Source organism: Nicotiana tabacum, chromosome 9 (assembly GCF_000715075.1).
Source record: "Nicotiana tabacum cultivar K326 chromosome 9, ASM71507v2, whole genome shotgun sequence".
Taxonomy (NCBI): domain Eukaryota; kingdom Viridiplantae; phylum Streptophyta; class Magnoliopsida; order Solanales; family Solanaceae; genus Nicotiana; species Nicotiana tabacum.
In genome coordinates this window covers 24007048-24024371 of record NC_134088.1, presented here as the reverse complement: position 1 = coordinate 24024371, position 17324 = coordinate 24007048, and positions in this window count along the sequence as shown.

Sequence of the window (17324 nt, the reverse complement as noted above, 5' to 3'; positions counted from 1 at the left end):
TGAACCGGGTGAGTCGTCTGAGCATGTCTGAAAGGACAACCCCTACCGTGGTGGAACTGACCCCCAGAAGGAACACCACTGAATTCACCCTGTCCACGAGGCCTCTTGGCCTCCCTCTCAACCCGCTCCTGGATGTGAACCATCTCAATCTGACAAGCAATATTGACAACCTCATCAAATGTAGCACCAGACACTCTCTCTCTCTAGTCATAAGCAATTGCAGCTGAAAAGTGAGGCCATCTATGAACCTCCTGATCCTTTTCCTGTCTGTGGGAACCAACTAGATAGCATGACGGGCCAACTCTAAAAATCTTATCTTATATTGCGTCACAGACATAACACCCTGACGAAGCTGCTCGAACGGCCTGCGCAACTCTTCTCTGTAGGACTGAGGCACGAACTTCTCCAGAAAGAGAACGGAGAACTGCTGCCAAGTAAGTGGCGCTGCACCAACCGGCCTATGCCTCTCATAAGCCTCCCACCAGGTAAAGGCAGCTCCATAAACTGAAAAGTAGTGAACGAGACCCCCGCTGGTCTCCAGAATACCTGCTGTACGGAGGATACTCTGACATCTGTCCAAGAAACCCTATGCATCCTATCCCTCGGTACCATTGAAAGATGGAGGCTGGAGTCTCCCAAACCTCTCTAATCGATGTTGCTCATCATCGGTCAGTACTTTCCTAGTTGATCGACTGCTGATATTCAATTTTGCTATGTGGCACGGAAGAATTTAAGGAGTATTCCTCATGGAATGATTGTGTATGAGAGATGTGTTAGACATTCTGGCGGTGGAGTTAGGATCAGATATGGGATTCGTGTGTTATATGGATTTGGAGAGTGGGAGTTCTCAAGAGCAGGTTGTTTCTATAGTTATGGACTCTGAAGTCATGGCCGAAGCTAGCTAGACGATAGTATGTGTTATGATTCAGTCATTGTGGGCTTTCGGAGGGTTATTAATCCATTTGTGGGTGCCCGGAGTTGATTTGGGGGTCCATTGGTAGGCCCAGTTAGGATGTGTATTCTACACCGAGTCGGATTGGTTGGCTCCATACTGCTATTGTTGAGGGATGTTCCATTTGGTTGTTGTTGAGCTTATTCGTGTTTTGATATGTTCGGTGAGTTACTCTTCTATTCTATGAGGGGTTGTGATTCGTTGGTTGTACGCACCCATGGTGCAGTTCTATTGGGGCCTTATAGCGGAAATTGCATGAGATGGGTATTTAAGTGATGCATGAGTGGTTGCGCATTGGTTATGTTCTTTCAGGTTTGTGTGGCATTGTGTCATTTGCTTCTCCATGGTTATGGTAATGCACTTCGAGTACTTGATGTCGGATTGTGCGTGGTTATTGATTTTGAGCATGGTGGCTGAGGTATTTCATATGGATCAGTGTTTGGATGGGGTCACGCATTACGACAGAGTTATGTTGAGATATGATCCTTGTTTTATATTCGTGTGTTATGGTTCTACGGTGTGTGATGGGTTCTTAGCATTGCGTTGGGGTGGTACCCGTCGAGCTTACGGGACGATTCTCTTATTTGAGTCATTTTCGTGATTGAGTACATTTGGAATGTCGCTTATTGGTGCACAGTTTGCACGGGTTGTGGCTTTAGATAGTATTGGTGTGGCATGTCAGTAGAGTAGCTAGTATTTGATAAGATGAAGTCGTCGGATCTAGGATGGGTGCTATCCAATTTGATTGTGGCATATTTGGAAGGATAATATCGAAAGCCGACTTAGGAATTTGCGATGGTTCTTGTCGAAGGAGAGGGAGCTCTACGACTGGTAGATCTGATGAATGGTTATGAGTCTCTGCATGTTTCTTTCATCATCGGTGGTGTATGAAGGTTTTAGAATGAAGTCTTGTTTGATATGAGGTTTATTACCGGCATGGGGTTGTTTTGAGCACCTACGGTGATTAGAAATCATTACTTCGAGCATTTGAGCTATGCGGTATTTGAGTTATGGTTACAGCTTTTGGTACAGCTTGTTCAGACTTATACAGTGTGTAAGTTGCGGGATTCTGACCTTATAAGAAATTTCGGATGTTGGAAATTAGATTCTAAGGCTTGTGGGCAAGGTAGAATTAAGAAATTTCAGTTATGTGGTGTTATCAGACCTATATGGGATAGGATGACATGGGATCATCTCCGGGTACGTGAGTGGTAAGATGGAATAGTGATTTGGTGTCTTGGAAACAACTCTTGGTACGTTCGAGGACAAATGTATGTTTAAGTGGGGGAGGATGTAACGACCCGGCCAGTCCTTTTAAGCGTATTAGCCCTGATCCCCTATTTACTACATTCCCCGTATCTATTTGTGCTTATGTGACTTGTCGGGAGGTCTTATTTTGGTTTCGGAGTGTTTTGGGATACTTAGTCACTAAAACGGAAGCTTAAGTCTTAGGATTTTGACCGTAGTCGGAATGGTGTGAATACAACTCTGGAATGGAGTTCTTTTTACTCCGTAGGGTGATTTTGGACTTAGGAGTGTATCCGGACTGTGAATTTGAGGTCTGTAGCTGATTTAGGCTTGAAATGGCAAAAGTCAAATTTTCAGAAGTTTAACCGGGGGGTTGACTTTTTGATATCGGGGTTGAATTCTGATTCCCGAAGTTGGAGTAGGTCCGTAATGTTGAATATGACTTGTGTGCAAAATTGGAGGTCAATCGGGGCGTGGTTTGGTATGATTTGGCATCGTTTGTAGAATTCGAAAGTTTAGAAGTTCTTTAAGCTTGAATCAGGGTGTAATCGGTGTTTTGGTGCTGTTTTAAGTAATTCGAAGGTTCGACTACGTTCGTATTGGTTTATATAACTTGTTGGCATGTTTGGTTGAGGTCCCGGGGGCCTCGGGTAGATTTCGGGTGGTTAACGGACTTGATTTTTGAGTTGATGAAGCAGCTGAAGAGCTGCTGCTATTGGTGTAACCGCACCTATTGAGTGGGCACCGCAGGTGCGAGCACGCAGAAGTGTTGCATGAATCGCAGATGCGGGCAAGGCCATAAAGGACAGGGGTCATAGGTGCGAAGAATTTCCCGCACTTGCGGTAGCGCAGATGCGGACAAGTGGGCCCAGGTGCAGGGCAGCTGGGAGAGAGTGACTCTGCAGAAGCGAGGCCAGGGCCGCAGATGTGCGTTCGTAGGTGCGGAACCTGGAGCGTAGGTGTGGGCCCTGGAGGTGCAAGTGACTACTGCAGAAGCGGCATTTTCACCGCAGATGCGAAAAGTCTGGGCAGAAGGTTTAAAAGCAAGGGTTCGCGATTTTAGTCTTATTTCAACATTTATAGACTCGGACTTAGGCGATTTTGGAGAAGATTTTCAAGGTGATTATTGAGGTAAGCTTCTTGTACTCGTTTTGGATCATAAAACTTGTTTCCCCCACTGATTTCCCCACCTAATTAGTGAGATTTTGAAGTGAAATTTGGGGGTTTAGGGCTTGAGAATTGAAGAGTGGATTTTGGGGATTTGGATGACCAAATGGTGTCGGATTTTGATAAATTTAGTATGGTTAGACTCGTGAGTGAATGGGCTTTCGGGTTTTGTGACTTTTTTTGTATTTAGAGGTATGGGACCGGGGGCCGGGTCGAGCCTATTTCGGATTTTGGCTTATAATTTCGTATTCTTCTTGTGGAATTGATTCGTTCAGCCAATATTAATTATACCGTACTGCTTATGGCTAGATTCGGGGTGTTTGGAGACTGATTCGAGGGGAAAAGGTATTTCAAAGTAGGATTTGCTCGGTTTGAGGTATATAACGCTTTCAATCTTGGTTCTGAGGGTTCGAAACCCCGAACTATTTGTAATACGATTGGTATTGAGGTGACGCACATGCCAACTGATGGGCGTGCGAGCGTGCACCATGAGAATTATGGTCTGGTTGATTCCATGGAACTGTATAGTGACTCTATTTTGTTGATATCCGTGTTTTCATCTTGTGATAAAGTAATTGAGCTGTCAATCATGCTAGATATCATGTTTAGGCTTTATGTTGGTACTGTTGGGACCCCTAATGGTCGTTTCTTGCTGTCATCTCACTGATTTCATTGAAATTTTGTACTCAGTCATGTTCATGCATTTCATATCATATCTCCGTCTCAGTTGTTATTTATTGATACATCATATCATTGTTTCTGGCTAGTTTTCATGATATTGTGAGCCCATGAGTGAGACTGGAAAGATTGATGACTGAGTGAGGCTGAGAGCCTGATTATGAGTGATAGTTATGGGATCGGTTTGTACGCCGCATTGGTTATACTAATTTTATGATAGCGCTTGGGTTGTAGGAGCCCCTCCGAAGTCTGTTACACACCCCCAGTGAGCGCGATTGATATTATTGAGGGATGGATCTTCCCTCGACATGGATCTTGTCCGAAGTACTTGATACATAGAGATGGATCTTCTCTACGGGGCTGGATTAGCCTTCCTCGGTACTGGGTGATTTATAGTCAGTGATGTATATGTTCCGGGATGGATCTTCCCTGGGTCGTATGGGCCATATAAAGTACCGAGTGGTTAAGCATTCGAGAGTGTGAGCATATGAGGCTGACAGCATGGTGCATCACATACCGCATGTACATTGGCATGTAGAGATAGCAGAGTTATATTCTTTACACTGTTCGGATCTGATTCACTTTATTATTTTGAGTTGCCTATTTAATTTAAAAGCATGCCTATGCTTCTATACAGTTATTTATATTTTATCTATACCGGTTGAGTTCATCACTACCTTTCAGTCCAAAGTTTGGACTTGTTACTTACTGAGTTGGATGTACTCACATTACTCCCTGCACCTCGTGTGCAGATCCAGGCATTTTTGGTCACGGCGACAGTTACTGATTGAGACTTCAAAGTTAAGAGATTACCAAGGTAGTTGCACAGCGTTCGCAGGCCTTGACTCTCCTTCTATATCACTAGTTGTATTTTTCAGTTTATTTCTCTAGACACTGTAGTGGACTGTATTCTGATTTAGACGCTCATGTATTCAGTGACACCCCGATTTTGGGATAGATTGTATCGTATTTTGGATTTTTCTATTTTCAAAAAAGGCTTTCCTAAATTATTAAATTGCTTCCATCTTTATGTTCAAAGATTTTTTTTCTGTGTTGAGATGTTGAGTTATGGCTTGCCTAGTTCCACGATAGGCTCCATCACGATGGTTAGATTTTGGGTCGTGACAGAGGCTTAGAGTTGGAAGCAATTTATTAGTTCAGGTGCTACAGAGATGGATTTTGATCTGATGCAACATTTGGGTAGCTTAGAATGATAAAGGACATATCGGAGGTTTCTTGAGGTGGTTGAATTACTAGAAGGTTAAAGTATGAAGAGCGAAAGTCGAGAAGTTGCTTAAAGGAGAGGGTTGAACCAAAATGGGAGAGTGGCAGAGTAGCATATGGGTTATGTGGTAGGGTAGCCACACGCCTTGAGGAAGGTTTAGAGCAATTTGGGAATTCATGGTGGACAGTGACTAGGTTCACGGATTTTATTTGGATGCAACATGACTTCGAGTTTGGAATGTATTGTTGTACTTTCAGTTGATGTCAATGGGGAAGGAGGAATCTTGGTGGGTTCCAAGTTTATGTAGTTGTAGCTTCAAGATAAGTGGGGGAGCCCCACCATCTACGATTGGATTGCGTGGTTGTCTACTAGTACGGTTTCTGGTTATTGGTGTATTGGTGGGTTATTACGACTAAGAAAATAAAACATCAGTGGTGATTCGAGCAAAGGATTTGAGGAATGTGTGCTATATTTGGCCTTATCGATTCATGCTCAGGTTTTGGGAAGACTCAGAGTTTATGCTTCATGTAGATGTGATGTACAAGGAAAGTGATTCAGTCGGGTGCTTCTTGAGAGAGTGTTCATGTGCTAGTAGAGCCTTGGATTTGATTATATTCGGGACTAAGTCAGAGTGGGTGACTCTCAACAACGGTCCTAGCGGATTCAAAATTTAAGTGCGGTGCCTAAGGATTTCGAGTCCGTGGTATGGTTAAGTATCGAGCTTTTGTAGTGGATTATGAGAGGGAATTGGAGTGTTCTATGTTATCATCGGTCTTTGGTGCAGCATTGGAAAAATGGGAGAAAAGAACTTCGGATTCGTAGAGAGATTATCGGAAGGGGTGTACCAGTTGGAGATGTTATTGCGCGCGTAAGGAGAATATGAGATGATTCATGAGTAATAAGACGATGTGGTCTCGTGATACGGGTCACTCGGGATGAGTGCGGATTTGGTTCGCTACGTTTTAATGGAGCTATTATTATTATTATTATTATTATTATTATTATTATTATTATTATTATTATTTCTAAGTCATGTCGAGAATAAATTGGAAGAAGTTGGGTCGGTTAGTAATGGTTGAATCAGTATGATCGCGGCAATGATCAGTTTCTTCAGCGTAAAGTTATACATGTAGTTTGTGGTTGTGGGCTTGAGCGCCACCACAACTTGGTTGATTTGGGAGGTATTTGATTCAAATAGCTTTATTGTGGAAATGGAGTCCGGAAGAGTTATGGCGGTTTAGATCATGACTTGATGTTTGTATTTTCTGCGTTTTGAGAATTCAGTTGCGTGTTGCGTTGGTTCTTCTGAAATGAGATGAGTGAAAAGTTTTCTAGCCAAGGGAGTGTTTACTTTACTAGTACTTCAGGAGTTATGATGAGTTCTGGTAATCTCGTATAGCGGCATGATAGGTGCAGTGAGCGACATGGGGACTAGAAGCTAAAGATCACGGTTGCGGTTCGGTGTTGATAGAATGTTACGAGCTCGGATGAGCAGGAATGAATTTAGATGTTTAGAGTAAGCTGACATTTCCTTTAGTGTCACCTGAGAATGGTGTTCTGTGGAAGAGGCTTTGTGTATTGACTTGCGGATTTTTGATTCGTTTTACAGAATTTGAAAGGTTGGTGGTATGGATGTGAGGACCTTACTACCTGAGTGGAAGGTCGTGGGAGCATACCCCATGGGGGATTTGTATGAGCATGACATGTTGGTCACTTGATTGTTACAGATTGAAACCAAGTATGGAGGTTATGGTAATATCACAAATGCGAGAGTTGATGCCTGTGATGCGTTCTATTCCTTGAGTGTGGACCGTGTGAGTTTGTTCCGAATTTGACGGTTGTTCTTATATGTCATGAATAGGTCATTGTGGGTCCTTGAAAGGTTATTCGCCCAGCATGGTATGATCAGAATCGGCTTGAGGTCCGTTGATGGGTCTAAATGTGGATGTGTGCTCTACACCAGGCCGGGTGGGTTCATTCAGCATAGCGTTTCTTATGGAGGAGTCTTCGGACATTGGATGTTATTTCTGTTGTCAGCCATTCCATGTAACCCTCTACTGTGCCATTTGCGTTGTGAGACGGCTTGACTATTCGTACGTGTGATGTGATCCCGTGCAGCTTGTGGTGTTATATGAGCAAGATGGCTCTCGAGATACAGGTCATTCATCGCACCTTAGTTATGCTTGAGTTTTGTAGCGTATGGCGCTATCCGTCTCCCCAGGGTTGTACTTTTTCACTTGGTATGCTCATGGTCGATATTCGGGTATTTCGTAGGTATGAGCATTTTGTCTTGATGAGTACTTCCTCACTTATTATCATGTGTGGATCGGGTGGTATGCCGCTACGGGTATGTTGTTTGGATCGGGTCGCACGCCGCAACAGTATTATGTTTGGATCGAGATGCACCCCGCAACGGTATCATATGTGGATCGGGTTGCACGCCGCTAAAGTGAGATGTTGAGTACGGTTCCATTCTCTGAGAAGGGTTCATAGCGTCTATTCGACCGTCTATTTCGTTGCGCTCGCTGGGAAGTTCCTTTCCAGAGTTCATTTTTCCTTATGTATCGCATTCGAGTTGGTAGCTTGCCGTCGCATTATTGGCGTCATATGCGATTTTGGGCAGTGTTTGAGACGGCTTATTGCCTGAGCAGTTTGTACTGGGTGAGACGAGGTTATTGGACCTGGGATCAGTGCAATCAGATTTATAAAAGGTACATTAAAGAGACGATATCGTTGTTCAGTTCAAAATGAGGTAATGGCTCTTTTGTCAGGAGGAGAGACCCCATAATTTATGGTTTGGGCAGGTGGCTATGAGTTCCTGCGCATCTCTTTCATCGTTGTAAGTATTGTTAGGGTTGAGACCGGGTTTATATGTGTTATGAGGTATACCACGGGCATCGGGTCGGTGAATTTGCAGTTGTTCTTGGAGAGGGATTACCATGGGCAAAAGAGTAATGCAGTGCATTGTGGGGTATCAGCATGGGTGCTTGATTATGTGCTGGTTCAACGTGTGTAGATTGATACGGTGTTCGTATGTTAGAATCGGGTATCGGGGAGAATTTTGGATGTTGGAATTTAGTTCTAAAGCTTGTTAACTAAGGTAGCAGGAAGGATTTTCAGTCTGGCTCAAGCAAAGGTGCTCACATGGGTTATGGTGGCACGGGTAGGTGCACGAGGTGTTAAACAATAATTTTGGACAACTCCGAAGCAACTCTTAGCACGTTCGAGGACGAACATATGTTTAAGTGGGAGAGAATGTAATGACTCGACCGGTCATTTTGAGCTCTAGCGCGTCATTCAGCGGTTTGAGTCCTTGAATATCTTCACTTCAGGTATTGTGACTTGCACGTGTTGTCGGAATTGAATTTCGAGAAGTTCGGAGTTGATTCGGAAGGAAAATTCTCATTTCGGAAGCTTAAGTTGGAAGGATTGAGTAATGTTTGACTTATTGAGTAAACTACCTCGGAATCGGGATTTAAAAATTCCAAAATATTCGTATGATAATTTTGGACTTGGGCGTATGTCCGGATCGGGTTTTGGATGACCCGGGAGCGTTTCAGTGCTTATTGTAAAAAGTTGGCATTTTGGAAGAGTTTCATAAATTTGAGTTGAAGTGTATTTTAATGTTATCGATTTCTGTTTGGGATTCAGAGCCTGGGAATAGCTCTGTATGGTGATTCTAGTTTTAGGGGCGTGTCCGGGTGTTGATTTGGAGATTTGTAGGTCATTTCGGCATCAATTGGCGAAAGTTGGGGATTTGGATGATTTTGAGAAGTTTGACCTAGAGTGGACTTTTTGATAGCGGGATCGGATTCCAATTCCTAAAGTGGGAGCAGGTCCGTAATGTCGATTATGACTTGTGTGCAAAATTTGAGGTTAATCGGACTTGATTCGATACGTTTCGACACAAGATATAGAATTTGGGAATTTGGAAATTTATAACTTTGATTCGAGGCGCGATTCATGATTTTTATGTTGTTTGACGTAATTTAAGGCTTCTACTAAGTTCGTATTGTATTTTGGGACGTGTTGGTATATTTGGTTAAGGTCCCGAAGGCCTCGGGTGGATTCCGGGTGGTCAACAGATCGAGTTTGGACTTGGAAGAAAGGCTGAAGCAGCTGTCTTTTTGTGTAACCGCACCTGCGAGGTTTTGGCCGCATGTGCGGAGCCGCAGAAGCGGCCAAGAGGGACACAAATGCGGATTTTGTTGGGCAGTGCTGAGATTGCAGATGCGACAATCTCGCGGCAGAAGCGGTACCGCACTGCGGAGTTGGCAACGTAGAAGCGTGGTCGCTAATGCGCATGACAGCCGCAGAAGCGGGCAACGACCTTGGCTTGGTTTCTCGCAGGTGCGAGACTTGGAGCCGTAAAAGCGACCTTATCACTGCTGAAGTGAAATTTGTGTTGGGCAGTGAGGCTTCTTTAAAACGAGGGTTTGGCCCATTTTCATCTCATTTCGTCCATGGGAGCCGATTTTGGATCACTTTTGGAGTGCCATCTTCATCAACTATAATGGGGTAGGTGATTTCTTCACATTATGAGTTATATACATGGTTTTTTTGTGGATTCAAGCATGAAAATTGGTAGAAAATGTGAGATTTTGAAAAAAACCTAAAAATTGGTATTTTTGGATTTTTACCACAAAATTGGACATGAAATTTGGAATAAATCATATATTTGAGTTCGTGGTGTTATGTGTAAAGTTTATCTTTGAATATTTTCGGAATCCGGACACGTGGGCCCGAAGGTTAATTTTTATCGACTTTTCGAGCGGAGTTGGAAATTATTTAAAATGATTAATTATGGGTATGAGAATATATTTTGATTGGTTTGCACAATTGTTTGAATAATTTTGGATCGACTGGCATCGGTATGCAGTGTTTGAGAGGCTTCGGAGACCCCTAGGTGATGTAATTGTTATGTGTTACTTATTACGGGGGCTACGTACGCACAAGGTGACGAGAGTCCGTACGTAGCTAATTTCATGCTATTGTCCGGGTAGACTTAGGTTCACACCATGCTATAATTGTACTATAGGGGTTATTTTGCTCATTTAATTCCTTTATTTCGTCTTACGACTTGAGACCGGACTTGCATAGAGTGATAGACTTGCTTTTGTAGAGATTTGATGGGCTTCATGACTAGTCATGGAATAATTGTACTCCTTATACGAATTTCTCCCGCGTCATGTGTTTTTAATGAAAGGTTTTCCTTAAAAATTTATAACTCACACGTTTATTCGTGAGTGGGGTCAATGACCCATTAAAGCTTCTTATTCTAATGGGATGGGGCCGTTCGCCTCTACAGGATTATATATCACACTCTCATGGGAGCGGGTCGTTCGCCCCGACAGTATAATAGATGCATCTATGGTTCGTGTCATTCGACCCTCGGCAGTGCACAGATTATGATGGGATCGGGCCGTATGCCTCGGCATTTCTGTAAAATACTCTCATGGAATCGTGCGTAATAATTGACAAGAAGTCAGTGTATCTATGAATCTTCCCGATCTGAATTATGATGACCTATCTGGTGAGGTCCATTATATATTTATGCTCCGGTTGAGGAGGTGATTGCTAATTGAGAGCTTGAGCCTATCGTAGAGAGAAGGATCGTATCATGTATTTACACATATTTATTTTGTTTGTTTACTCTGCCCCATATATATTTACTTCTTATTATAACTGTCTTATTGGACCACTAGTAAGTGTCGATGTCGACCCCTCGTCACTACTTCTCTGGGGTTAGGCTAGATACTTACTGGGTACGCGTTGATTTACGTACTCATGCTACACTTGCTGCATATTTTTGTGCAGGTACATATATGTCTGGTGGTCTTTTGGGTGCAGAGACGCGGATGTTGCGGGGACTTACCGTGAGCTGCATTTCATGTTACGATCTGCAGCCTGCAGAGTCTCCATCAGAGTTATTTATATTCTCCTGTCTAATTTGTATTCCAAACAGATATTGTATTTTATTATATTTCCTAGTTGATGCTCATGCACTTGTGACACCGAATTTCGGGGGTTCCTACTAGTTGTTCATCATTGTAATTCGCGTAAATATCATCATTTACCCTGTAAGTTCTATTTCATACTATTTAATTAAATAGAAATTTTTATTTTGAAAATACTAAAATGAGTAATTAGTTTAATCATTCACCGTTGGCTTGCCTGACGGCGATATTAGGCGTCATCCCGGCCTTTAGTGAATTTTGGGTCGTGACAAATTTAGCGTATTACTATTGGAGGAATGTAGTTCTCTAGAAAAAAACTGCAACATTGAAGGATTCTAGCTAAGATTAAACTTGGTGACAAAATAAAAAGTGGCTAGCGTAATATTTTGGTAGTACGCGCATTTCGATTGAATTAAACTACGTCAGTGCATTAACAAATAGAGTAATTCTTTTTTATATGTTCAATCCTTATTATTGGTTTAAGTATTTCTTTTAAAGTTTCTTTTAAATAAATTATTAAATATTTAATTGACTTCTATGACTTTACTGCCATATTGGTTTAGCACACTTGTGCACACATGAATGATTTCAGTTACTCACCATGGGCAATGATATTGAATTTGCAAATGAATATGTGCTAATTAATATTTTAAGAATACAAGAAAAAATTATTAAAAATACAAGTAGATAATATAATATATTTCTAAAAGATTATTTATATATACTGGAACAAATTTAAGTTTACTACAAATTTAAGTCTACACTTCTTTGTTACACAAGGTTATGGTTTGGTCTCCCATCAATTCAAAGTACTAAAAAATAAGAAGCCAATTATAACGTACATAAATCACATTTCCTTTTAGAATTTGTTAATGAATGGGGTGGGGTTGGAACTAGGAACCGACTTTGTGAAATTGGTGGCTCTTGTTCAATTCACATTTTTATTTTGGTCAATAATACAGGCTGGAGATGCTGGATGTTTTCATTTCATTTTATTTTTTGCGACGTGTGTCATTTTCATGAGATTTGTAAATCAAATTACATGACAAAAAAGAAGTTTATGTCATGCATTAAAGGAAAAAATTGACATATCTCAATTCTCATATGTATGGTTGGTATAAGTAGATGTTTCTACTAGTTAATTTCTATAATATAATCAATGTACAGCTGGGAGTGAAAGAAAAGAACATAACTACGTATCTCTTGACTTCATAAATATTTCACTACCGAGGATATTTATGAATATGATCCCTTCATCTTTAATCATACACCTTAATTTTACACCATGAAAATAAAAAAAATTATTGTAAAAAAAGCCTCCTCCTTTAATAGACTTTACACAATGCTAATTTGATTAGTAGAGGCTCAATAGTGAAAATTATCGAATAGCGGATGTGAAACACAAAAAGATATTTTCAAAGGGAATACTTTTGGTCATAAAATTATCAAACCATGTTGAATAGTTATTATATTTGGTCATTCACTACATAAACATTCAATATTTAGGTGAAGGGAAATATTAGTAGCTCGGTTAATTGGCAATTTGAATATTCACCTTGTTGGTGAGGGTTCGTTCACCACCTTATAATCCACTCCTTCATTTTCTTTTCCTTACCCTTATAAAAAAATATTTAGGTGAAGAGAGTTCAAGGATACACTAATAATGGGGATAATAAAAAAAGAAAGAAGGAACGGTATCAAGCTTATTTATCGGCTTGACAATAACTTTTTTTAAAAAGCAAGAAAAATAAAAATAATTCAGGAAATGAAGGGAAAAAGATAAAATACGAAAGAAAAAACAAAATAGGAAACCAAACTTTGGGATTTTGCTTGATTCCACCAAGAAAAAGATGAAGAATAATAAGAGAGAGATTGGTCCTTCAGATCTGTTTGTTTGTGAGAGTGGGTCTCTAGAATTTTTGACAAATAAATTGTGATGTAGTAACAAACAAATGGAATCAGCAATTATGGCGATTAAGACACATGGAAAGAGTTATCCAATACACAGTAGTGTTTATGGGATAGCAATATCAAGTAGAATAAGGTAACTGTGTTTATATATTGTATACAGTTAAAATCGGGCCCACCCAATTTTATTATTTGACTGAGACCGAGAGGTTGCATCGAAGGACGGCATCATAATGGAACAGACTAAATCACGCGAATAAGGTATCGAGTTCAGAATCGAGGCACCTGTCGAGATCGAGGCTAGTAGCGATTGAAGTCAAATGAGACAAACATCGAGCAAGATCGAAGATAGCACAATAACAGAAATGTGAGATATCCGTGACTGGCCGAGGATCATGGCATAAATCTCGGAACAGATCAAATCAGAAACGGTTAATTAGCTAATCATGAGATTTCTTCTGTAATTAGAATCATACCATAAGTGGAATTCCTCTACTATTTAAAGGGGGGTTCTAATCAATTGTAAGACACATTGTTCACAGATATCAAAGCAATATAATTCTCTTTCTCGTTTATACTATTGTTCATCAACTTGTTATATTTTAATTGTTCTTGCATCCACCGGTTCGAGGGTATCCAAACTCGAGGGCTGAGTTCCATTCTAACACTGGTTTGCTTTACTTTATAGTTCATTTCTATTATAAAATCTTCATATTTATCAAATGGTATTGAGTGAAATCATTTACATTATAAGTTTAATTGTTATCCAATTTTAAGGATAAACAGTTTGGCGCCCACCGTGGGGCAAGGATAATAGTGATTGCTTAATACTTATTCCGATAACACACACTGCTTTACACTTGTTCTCGTAAGAATTTTTGTTTTCAGGATAAACATGTCAAACTCACAAGCAGCGCCTACACATGGTGATAACAGCCTCGGATTTCACGGAAAAAATGACAATATAGCCGCCCCAATGATCGAGGCGCCTCAGGCTGACCTCAAGGGAGCACCAATTGCAAATTCCCTCGATGTTAGTTCACATGTCGCCCTAAATGCAAATTTGGGCATTGATCCCGAAGGTAGCGTACGCAGGGAAGTTCGATCAGGTGGTCGAGGTACGCAGGGCGGAGAAGATGGCAGAGTTAGCCTCCAATTGATATTCGAAATGTTACATGCTCAACAAGCCGCTATAGCACAACTACAAAATCAGCACGGAACACCGAGTAGGATCGAACCAGAAGTCGTCCACAGGACCGAGCCTGTGCCGGAAAGGTCGAACGCCAACGAATAGGGGACTGACCCCGCCATTATGAAAATGCTCGAGTAGCTCACTAAACGGATTGAATCGGGAGAAAAGAAAATCGAGGAAAATGATAAGAAAGTAGAGACATATAACTCCCGGGTTGACCAAATACCGGGGGCACCGCCGATTCTAAAGGGTATGGATTCAAAGAAATTCGTACATAAGCCTTTCCCTCCAAGTGTGGCTCTGAAACCCATTCCGAAGAAATTCTGAATGCTAGAAATTTCTAAGTACAATGGGACCACCAACCCTAATGAGCATGTTACTTCTTATACATGCGGAATAAAAGGGAATGACTTAGAAGACGATGAGATTGAATCTGTTCTATTGAAGAAATTTGGAGAAACCTTGTCGAAAGGAGCAATGATATGGTACCACAATTTGCCGCCTTATTCCATCAATTCCTTCGCCATGCTTGCAGACTCCTTCGTAAAGGCACATGCCGGAGCAATAAAGGTTGCGACTAGAAAGTCGGACCTCTTTAAGGTGAAACAAAAAGACAACGAAATGTTAAGGGAATTCGTATCTCGGTTCCAGATGGAACGCATAGAACTACCATCGGTCACAGACAATTGGGTTGTTCAAGCCTTTACTCAAGGTTTGAACGAACGAAGTTTGGTGGCATCACGACAGCTAAAGCTGAATTTAATTGAATATCCAGCGGTAACCTGGGCCGATGTACATAATCGGTACCAGTCAAAGATCAGGGTCGAGGATGATCAATTGGGGACCCCTTCCGGTTCCGTTTATCCAAATATGCCCATCAGTAAAACTCAAAGGGATATCGACAGAGAACCCCGGTCGAACAGAGATCGGTATCAACCATACAACGCAGATCGAGAAACAGCAGCCCAGGATGCAATCCCATCCGAAATGATCGAAGGAATGATTGGGGACAGAGTTCTCGAGGACTCATGAGCAAAAGTTGCTTTGATAAACATGCCGATCCCACAGAAGTACCACAATTATCAGAATAGAACTTCAGCATCGACGCATCAGGTATTGTGTCAGCCATTGGGAGAATCAAAGATACTAGATGGCCCAGACCCCTACAAACCGATCCATCCCAAAGAAACCCCAATCAAATATGCAAATACCATGGTACACATGGTCATAGAACCGAAGACAGCAGACATCTAAGGGAGGAGGTGGCCCGTCTATTCAACGAGTGTCACCTTCGAGAATTCTTGAGCGACCGAGCTAAAAACCATTTCAGAGACAGGGATGCAAACAGGAAAAACGAGCAGGAAGAACCATAACACGTGATTCACATGATCGTTGGTGGGGTCGATATTCCACAAGGGCACGTGTTCAAATGCACTAAAGTATCAATCACCAGGGAAAAACGAACTCGAGACTATATGTCAGAAGGCACTTTATCATTCAATGATGAGGAAGCAGAAGGGATCTCACAACCCCACAATGATGCTTTGGTAATATCTATCCTTGTGAATAAAATTCAGGTTAAATGTGTTTTAATTGATCCAGGAAGCTCGGCCAATAATATTCGATCGAGGGTCGTGGAGAAGCTCGGCCTACAAGATCAGATAGTACCCGCAGCTTAGATTCTCAATGGCTTCAACATGGCGAGTGAAACAACTAAATGTGAAATCATCCTACCAGTAAATATAGCCGAAACTATTCAAGAAACAAAGTTCCTTGTGATCGAGGGTGATATGAGATACAACGCACTGCTCGGAAGACCCTGGATTCACAACATGAGGGCAGTCCCCTCAACCCTTCCCCAAATGTTGAAGTTCCTAACACCGGATGGAGTAAAAATGGTATATGGGGAACAATATGCTGCCAAAGAGATGTTCGCGATCGACGAAGTAATACCGGTATCGGCGCTTTCGTCAACAAAAGGATCGGAGTCCAAAGGAAAACAGGAAGCTATATAGCAACCACAGCCACCAGCCTCGACTCAGTCGGAGAAGCAGGGAACAGATGAGGACGATGACTACTGGACTTCTCGATCCTTTATAATCCACGAAAATTCTGACACCACCAAATCGACAGTCGAAGAGCTGGAGCAAGTCGTACTGATCGAGCATCTACCTGATCGAAAGGTATACCTGGGTACGGGGTTAACCCTTGGGCTCAAGGAAAAATTCATTAAATTTCTTATCAATAATATGGATTGTTTTTCTTGGTCCTACCTAGATATGACAGGGATCCTGCCGGAGATCACTACACATTGACTGAGCTTGGACCCGAAGTTCCGCCCAGTAAAACAAAAGATAAGGCTCCAGTCCGAGGTAAAACATGCATTCATCAAGGACGAGGTAGCCAAACTTCTCAAAATAGGATCCATTCAGGAAGTAAAATATCCCGAATGGTTAGAAAACATAGTCGTAGTCCCTAAAAAGGGAAATAAACTTAGAATGTCCGTAGACTATAAGGATTTAAACAAAGCATGTCCTAAAGACTCTTTTCCTCTGTCAAATATCGATCGCATGATTGATGCCACGGCCGGCCACGAGATCCTTAATTTTCTCGATGCCTACTCCGGGTACAATAGAATACAAATGAACTAGGAGGATCAGGAAAAGACTTCGTTCATCACTAAGTATGACACCTATTGTTATAATGTAATACTGTTTGGACTAAAAGATGCTAGTGCCACTTACAACGCTTAGTAATTTGAATGTTTGAAGAACAAATAGGTAAATCAATGGAGGTTTATATTGACAATATGCTAATTAAGTCGTTGCAAGCAGTGGACCATTTGACACATTTGTAGGAGACCTTCAATATACTAAGGAAATACTACATGAAACTCAACCGAGAGAAATGTGCATTTGGGGTCGGCTCAAGCAAGTTCCTTGTCTTTATGGTATCAAATCGGGGGATAAAAATCAACCCCGATAATATCAAGGCAAT